We start from the raw sequence: 8,274 nt of genomic DNA, 5'->3' as shown, positions 1-8,274 counted from the left end.
TGAAGATATGGCCCAGTCAAAGGAACAAACCAACAATTCAAATGAGATACAGGAGTTGAAACAATTAATTCAGAATGTTCAAACAGACATGGAAAACCTCATCAAAAACCAAATCAGTGAATTGAGGGAGAATATAAAGAAGGCAAGGAATTAACAAAAAGAAGAAATCGAAAGTCTGAAAAAACAAATCACAGAACTTATGGGAATGAAAGGCACAGTAGAAAAGATGAAAAAAACAATGGAAACCTACAGTGTCAGATTCCAAGAGGCAGAAGACAGGATTACTGAACTGGAGGATAGGACATCTGAAATCTGACAAGAAAAAGAAAATATAGGGAAAAGAATGGAAAAATATGAACAGGGACTCAGGGAATTGAATGACAACATGAAGTGCATGAATATGCATGTTGTGGGTGTCCCAGAGGAGAAGAGAAGGGAAAAGGAGGAGAGAAGCTAATGGAGGAAATTATCACTGAAAATTTCCCAACTCTTATGAAGGACTTAAAATTAAAGATCAAAGAAGTGCAGTGTACCCCAAAGAGAAGAGATCCAAATAGACTCACTCCAAGACACTTAACTAATCAGAATGTCAGATGTCAAAGAGAAAGAGGGAATCTTGAAAGCAGCAAGAGAAAAGCAATCCATCACGTACAAGGGAAGCCCAATAAGATTATGCATAGATTTCTCAGCAGAAACCATGGAGGTGAGAAGACAGTGGGAGGATATATTTAAATTACTAAAAGAGAAAAACTGACAACCAAGAATTCTATATCCAGCAAAATTGTCCTCAAAAATGAGGGGGAAATTAAAACATTTTCAGATAAAAAATCACTGAGGAAATTTGTGACCAAGAGACTGGCTCTGCAAGAAATACTAAAGGGAGCACTAGAGACAGATATGAAAAGACAGAAGAGAAAGTTGTGGAGAAGAGTGTAGAAATGAAGACTATAAGTTAAGGTAAAAAGAAGAAAAATTAAATATGACATAAAAATCCAAAAGGCAAAAAGGTAAAAGAAAGTATTGCCCATACAGTAATAGCATTAAATGTTAATGGATTAAACTCCCCAATCAAAAGACATAAACTGACAGAATGGATTAAAAAACAGGACATATCTATATGCTGTCTACAGGAAACGCATCTTAGACCCAAGGATAAACATAGTTTGAAAGTGAAAGAGTGGGAAAAGATATTTCATGCAAATAACAATCAGAAGAGAGCAGGAGTAACTATACTAATATCCAAAAAATTAGACTTCAAATGCAAAACAGTTAAAAGAGACAAAGAAGGGCACTAATGTATTAATAAAAGGGACAATTCAACAAGAAGACATAACAATCATAAATATTTATGCACCAAGCCAGAATACTCCCAAATACATGAGGCAAACACTGAAAAGAGAAATAGACACATCTACCATAATAGCTGGAGACTTCAATTCCCCACTCTCATCAATGGACAGAACATCTAGACAGAGGATCAATAAAGAAACAGAGAATTTGAATAATACAATAAATGAGCTAGACTTAACAGACATTTATAGAACATTACACCCCACAACAGCAGGATACACCTTTTACTCAAGTGCTCATGGATCATTCTCAAGGATAGACCATTTGCTGGGTCACAAAGCAAGTCTCAATAAATTAAAAAAGATTGAAATCATACAAAACACTTTCTCAGGGAGAGGTAGGGGGCCAAGACGGCGGCTTAGCAATGTGCGCGTTTTAGTTCGTCCTCCAGAACAACTACTAAATAACCAGAAACAGTACAGAACAGCTCCTGGAGCCACGTCAGTGACTGGACACACAGCGTACCCCAGTCTGGACCAGCTGGACCGGCTGCAAGCCTCCCAAAAACCGTGAGTTCCCCAACCCGCGGTGGCCGGTGCCCGACGCCCCTCCCCCACAGGCGGCTTCTCAGACGGAAAGGAAAGAGACTCTAAACCTGGTCAAGGCGGAGTTCACTCATTGGGCTCACGGAATAAGAGGAAAGGGGGTGTAAACAGAGGTTTTAGTGGCTGTGTTTCTATGGAGACTCGGCAGCCTCTGCATTCAGCGGCAGGACTTCTCGGGCTGCAACTGCCCCAGGCATAGGCAGAAATGGGCTGCTTTCAGGACTGTCTCCCACCTGTGCCTTCCCCCGGGGAGGGGTGAAGCCCAACTCAGGTGGAATCCCTCTCTCAAGGAATTCAGACCCCAGGTCTTGGCAATTTGATGCTATTAAAACCAGCCTACAACCTCTCCTCCATCTCCACCACGCCCCCAGCAGGGAGAGTCTTCCAAAATTAAAAGTGCTGCAACATCTTTTGCCGGTGTGACCTGCAGGCAGATGCACCACATACTGGGCAGGATAAGAAAAACAGAGCCCAGAGACTTCACCGGAAAGTCTTTTAACCTGCTGGGTCTCACCCTCAGGGAAAACTGACGCAGGTGACCCCTTCCCCCTGATAGGAGGCCAGTTTAGTCCGAGAAAACCCTGCTAGAGTCTATAATACCTACGGAGATCCTCCTAAGGATGGGGAGGGAAAAGGCACCATACAAGCAGGGCAAGAAACAAGAAAACAATTACTGAAAAATTATCCTCTGTTAAACAAAACCTAAGCTAGGGGTCCGGAAAAAGCTGAACTAAAGGTCAAAGAACAGATAGACAACAAATTCATCTAGCAAGAAAACCCTAGGTAAGAGAAGTGAAAGCAATCTCCAGAATAAACTAATTAAGGTAATTAAATGTCTAGACACCAGCAAAAAATAACAAATCACACCAGGAAAATTGAAGATATAGCCCAGTCAAAGGAACAAACCAATAGTTCAAATGAGATACAAGAGCTGAAACAACTAATTCAGAATGTGTGAACAGACATGGAAAACCTCATCAAAAACCAAATCAATGAATTGAGGGAGGATATGAAGAAGGCAAGAAATGAACAAAAAGAAGAAAACATTTTCTCAGATCATAAAGGAATGAAGGTGGAAATCAATAATAGGCAGAGTGCCAGAAAATTCACAAATATATGGAGGCTCAACAACACACTTTTAAACAACCAGTGGGTCAAGGAAGAAATTACAAGAGAAATCAGTAAATATCTTGAGGCAAATGAAAATGAAAGCATGACATATCAAAATGTATGGGATGCAGCAAAGGCAGTGCTGAGAGGGAAATTTAGGGCCCTAAATGCCTATGTCAAAAAAAGAAGAAAGAGCAAAAATTGAGAAATTAACTGTCCACTTGGAAGAAGTAGAGAAAGAACAGCAAATTAACCCCAAAGCAAGCAAAAGGAAAGAAATAATGAAGATTAGAGCAGAAATAAATGAAACTGAGAACATGAAAACAATCATGAAAATCAACAAAACCAGAAGTTGGTTCTATGAGAAAATCAACAAGATTGATGGACCCTTAGTGAGGTTGACAAAAAGAAGAGAGAGGATGCAAATAAATAAAATCAGAAATGGAAGAGGAGGCATAACCACTGATCCCACAGAAATAAAGGAAGTAATGAGAGGATACTATGAACAACTTTATACTAATAAACTTGGCAAAGTAGATGAAATGGACAACTTCCTAGAAAGACATTGTATTACTTAGGGTTCTCTAGAGAAACAGAATGAACAGGAAACTCTTGCAAATATAAAATTTATAAAGTGTCTCACATAACCGTGGGAATGCAGAGTCCAAAATCCACAGGGCAGGCTGTGAAGCTGATGATTCCGATGGAGGGTCTGGATGAACTCCACAGGAGAGTCTCGCTGGCTGAAGCAGGAAGGAAGAGACTATCTCTTCTGAATCCTCCTTAAAAGGCTTCCAGTGATTAAATTAAGCATCACTCATTGCAGAAGACACTCCCCTTGGCTGATTACAAATGGAATCAACTGTGGATGTAGCTGACATGATCATGATTTAATTCATTGAAATGTCCTCCTCGCAACACACAGGCCAGCCCTTGCCCAACCAGACCAACAGGTACCACCACTTGGCCAAGTTGATACATGAACCAGACCATGACAGGCATGAACAACCAACATTAACTCGAGAAGAAATAGGCGACCTCAACAAACCAATCACAAGTAAAGAAATTGAATCAGTCATTAAGAAGCCCCCCATAAAGAAAAGTCCAGGACCAGATGGCTTCACAGGTGAATTCTACCAAACATTCCAGAAAGAATTAGTACCAATCCTGCTCAAACTCTTCAAAAAAATTGAAGAGGAGGGAAAGCTACCTCACTCATTCTATGAAGCCAACATCACCCTCATACCAAAGCCAGGCAAAGATATTACAAAAAAAGAAAACTACAGACCAATCTCTCTAAAGAATATAGATGCAAAAATTCTCAACAAAATTCTTGAAAATTGAATCCAGCAGCGTATTAAAAGAATTATACACCATGCCCAAGTAGGATTCATCCCAGGTATGCAAGGATGGTTCAACATAAGAAAATCAATTAATGTAATACACCATATCAGCAAATCAAAGCAAAAAACCACATGATCATCTCGATTGATGCAGAAAAGGCATTTGACAAATTCAATATCCTTTCCTGTTGAAAACATTTCAAAGGATAGGAATAGAAGGGAACTTCCTCAATATGATAAAGGGAATATATGAAAAAACCTCAACTAATATAATCTTCAATGGGGAAAAACTGAAAACTTTCCTCCTAAGATCAGGAACAAGACAAGGATGTACACTATCACCATTGTTATTTAACATTGTGTTGGAAGTTCTAGCCAGAGCAATTAGACAAGAAAAAGAAATGCAAGGCATCAAAATTGGAAAGGAAGAAGTAAAACTCTCAGTTTTCAGATGATATGATACTGTATGTTGAAAACCCAAAAAGATCCTAGCAAAACTGCTAGAGTTAATAAATGAATACAGCAAAGTGGCAGGTTACAAGATCAATGCTCAAAAATCTGTACTGTTTCTATACACTAGTAATGAACAATCTGAGGGAGAAATCAAGAAAAAAAATTCTATTTACAATTGGAACCAAAAGAATTAAATATTTAGGAATAAATTTAACTAAAGAGACAAAAGACCTATACAGAGAAAATTATAAGAAATTGTTAAAAGAAATCATAGAAGACCTAAATAAATGGAAGGGCATACCGTGTTCGTGGATTGGAAGATTAAATATAGTTAGGATGTCAATTATACCTAAATTGATTTACAGATTCAATGTAATACCAATTAAAATCCCAAAAACTTACTTTGCAGAAATAGAAAAACCAATAACCAAATTTATCTGGAAGGGCAGAGTGCCCCTAAATAGCTAAAAGTATCCTGAGAAAGAAAAATGAAGAATTAAAGTCATGCTACCTGACTTTAAGGCGTATTACAAAGGTACAGTGGTCAAAATAGAATGCTGCTGGCATAAAGATAATTATACTGACCAATGGAATTGAATACAGTGTTCAGATATAGACCCTCTCATCTATGGACAATTGGTCTTTGATAAGGCAGTCAAGCCAACTCATCTGGGACAGAGCAGTCTTTTCAATAAATGGTGCCTAGGGAACTGAATATCCACATGTAAAAGAATGAAAAAGGATCCATATCTCATACCCTATACAAAAATTAACTCAAAGTAGATCAAAGACCTAAACATTAGATCTAAGGCTATAAAACTGTTAGAAGAAAATGAAGGGAAATATCTTATAAATCCTATAATAGGAGGTGGTCTCCTAGACTTTACACCCAAAGTATGAGCTTTGAATAAATAAATAGATGGGAACTCCTCAAAATTAAACACTTTTGTGTATCAAAGATCTTTGTCAAGAAAGTAAAAAGATAGCCTACACAATGGGAGACAATATTTGGAAATGATTTATCAGATAAAGGTCTAGTATCCAGAATATATAAAGAGATTGTTCAACTCAACAACAAAAAGACAGATGACCCAATTACAAGATGGAAAAAGACTTGAACAGACAACTTCCCAGAAGAGCAAATACAAATGGCCAAAAGGCAAATGAAAAGATGCTCAACTTCCCTGGCTGTTAGGGAAATGCAAATCAAAACCACAATGCGATATCATCTCACACCCACCAGAATGGCTATTATCCATAAAACAGAAAACGACAAGTGCTGGAGAGGATGTGAAGAGGCACACTTATCCTGTGTTGGTGGGAATGTCAAATGGTACAATCACTGTGGAAGGCAATGTGGTGTTTCCTCAGGAAGCTAAGTATAGAACTGCCATATGACCCAGCAATACCATTGCTAGGTATCTACTCAGAGGACATAAGGGCAAGAACACAAACAGACATTTGCACACCAATGTTCATAGCAGCATTATTTACAATTGCCAAGAGATGGAAACAGCTTACATGTCCATCAACAGATGAGTGGCTAAACAAGCTGTGGTATATACATTCAATAGAATATTATGCAGCTGTAGGACAGAATAAAGTTATGAAGTGTGTAACAACATGGATGGACCTTAAGGACATTATGCGGAAGTGAGATTAGCCAGAAACAAAAGGCTAATCTGGATGGATCCCAGATGGATGAGGCCGATGGGTGAAAGATGAGAATGTTGAACTTAATTCTGATGAGGAAGAACCCCCTGATTTTCTCTTGGATTAACGTTCTCTTTCCACATTTAATTCACAAGTAAACTACAGCAGGTGCTGGGAGCCTAAAAAAATGTGTATTCGTATCTTTTGCCCATTTTATAATTGAATTGTTTGTTCTTTTATTGTTGAGTTGTACGATTTCTTTATATATACTAGTTATCAAAGGGTTATCAAACCCCTAACCAGTTTAGATATATGGTATCTAAATATTTTCTCCTATTGAGTTGGCTGCCTCTTCACCTTTTTGGGAAAGTCCTCTGAGGCCCAGAAGCATTTGATTTTGAGGAGTTCCCATTTACCTGTTTTTTCTTTCATTGCTTGTGTCTAAAAAGCTACCTCCTATGACTAGGTCTTGAAGAAGTTTCCCTATATTTTCTTCTAGGAGTTTTATGGTATTGGCTCTTATATTTAGGTCTTTGATCCACTTTGAGTTAATTTTTGTACAGGATGTGAGGATGGAGTCCTCTTTGATTCCTTTGACTGTGAATATCCTGTTGTCCCAGGCCCATTTATTGAATATTTGTCCCAGTTCAGTGGATTTGGGGGCCTTGTTGAAGATCAATTGGCCATAGATCTGGTGGTCTATTTATGAACTCTCAATTTGATTCCATTGATCAGCGTGTCTATCTTTGTGCCAATACCATGCTGTTTTGACCACTTTGGCTTTATAATAAGCTTTTATATCAGAAAGTGTAAGTACTCCCACTTCATTCTTCTTTTTAAGGATGTTTTTGGCCATTCAAAGCCCCTTTCCCGTCCAAACAAATTTGATAACTAGCTTTTCCAAGTCTTCAAAGTAGGTTGTTGGAATTTTGATTGGTATTGCATTGAATCTGTAGATCAATTTGGGTAGAACTGACATCTTAACAACATTTAATCTCCCTATCCATGAACACAGATGATCTTACCTATTTAAGTCTTCTTTGATTTCTTTGAGCAATGTTTTTTAGTTTTTTTCTGCGTGCAAATCTTTTACATCCTTGGCTAAAATTATTTCTAGATACTTGATCCTTTTAGCTGTTATTGTGAATGGAATTTTTTTCTTAATTTTCTCCTCAGTTAGGTCATTACTTATGTATAGAAATATACTGATTTTTGCACATCGATCTTGTATCATACCACTTTACTGAATTTGTTTATGAGCTTAAGTAGCTTTGTCATAGATTTCTCAGGTTTTTCCAAGTATAGGATCATGTCATCTGCAAATAATGAAAGTTTTACTACTTCCTTTCCAATCTGGATGCTTTTAAATTTCTTTCTCTTGCCTGATTGCTCTAGCTAGAACTTCTAGCACCATGTTGAATAATAGTCGTGACAAAAAGCATCCTTGTCTCATTCCTGATCTCAGGAGAAAGGCTTTCAGTCTCTCACCATTGGGTAAGATATTGGCTGTGGGTTTTTCATAAGTCCCCTTTATCATATTTAGGAAGTTTCCTTTGATTCCTATCTTTTGAAGTGTTTTTATCAGAAAAGGATGGTGAATTTTAACGAATGCTTTCTCGGTGTCAATTGAGATGATCATGTGATTTTCCCCTTTTGACTTGTTAATATGTTGTATTACATTGATTTTCTTGTGTTGAACCACCCTTGCATACCTGGAATAAAACCCACTTGGTCATGGTGTATAATTTCTTTGATGTTGCATTGGATTCGATTTCCCAGTTTGATAAAATTCCCCTGTGAAGCTGTCTGGTCCTGGGCTT

The sequence above is a fragment of the Tamandua tetradactyla genome, chromosome 2 (genome assembly GCF_023851605.1).
Source record: "Tamandua tetradactyla isolate mTamTet1 chromosome 2, mTamTet1.pri, whole genome shotgun sequence".
In the NCBI taxonomy this organism is placed as follows: domain Eukaryota; kingdom Metazoa; phylum Chordata; class Mammalia; order Pilosa; family Myrmecophagidae; genus Tamandua; species Tamandua tetradactyla.
Note: the sequence above shows the minus strand (reverse complement) of the source record.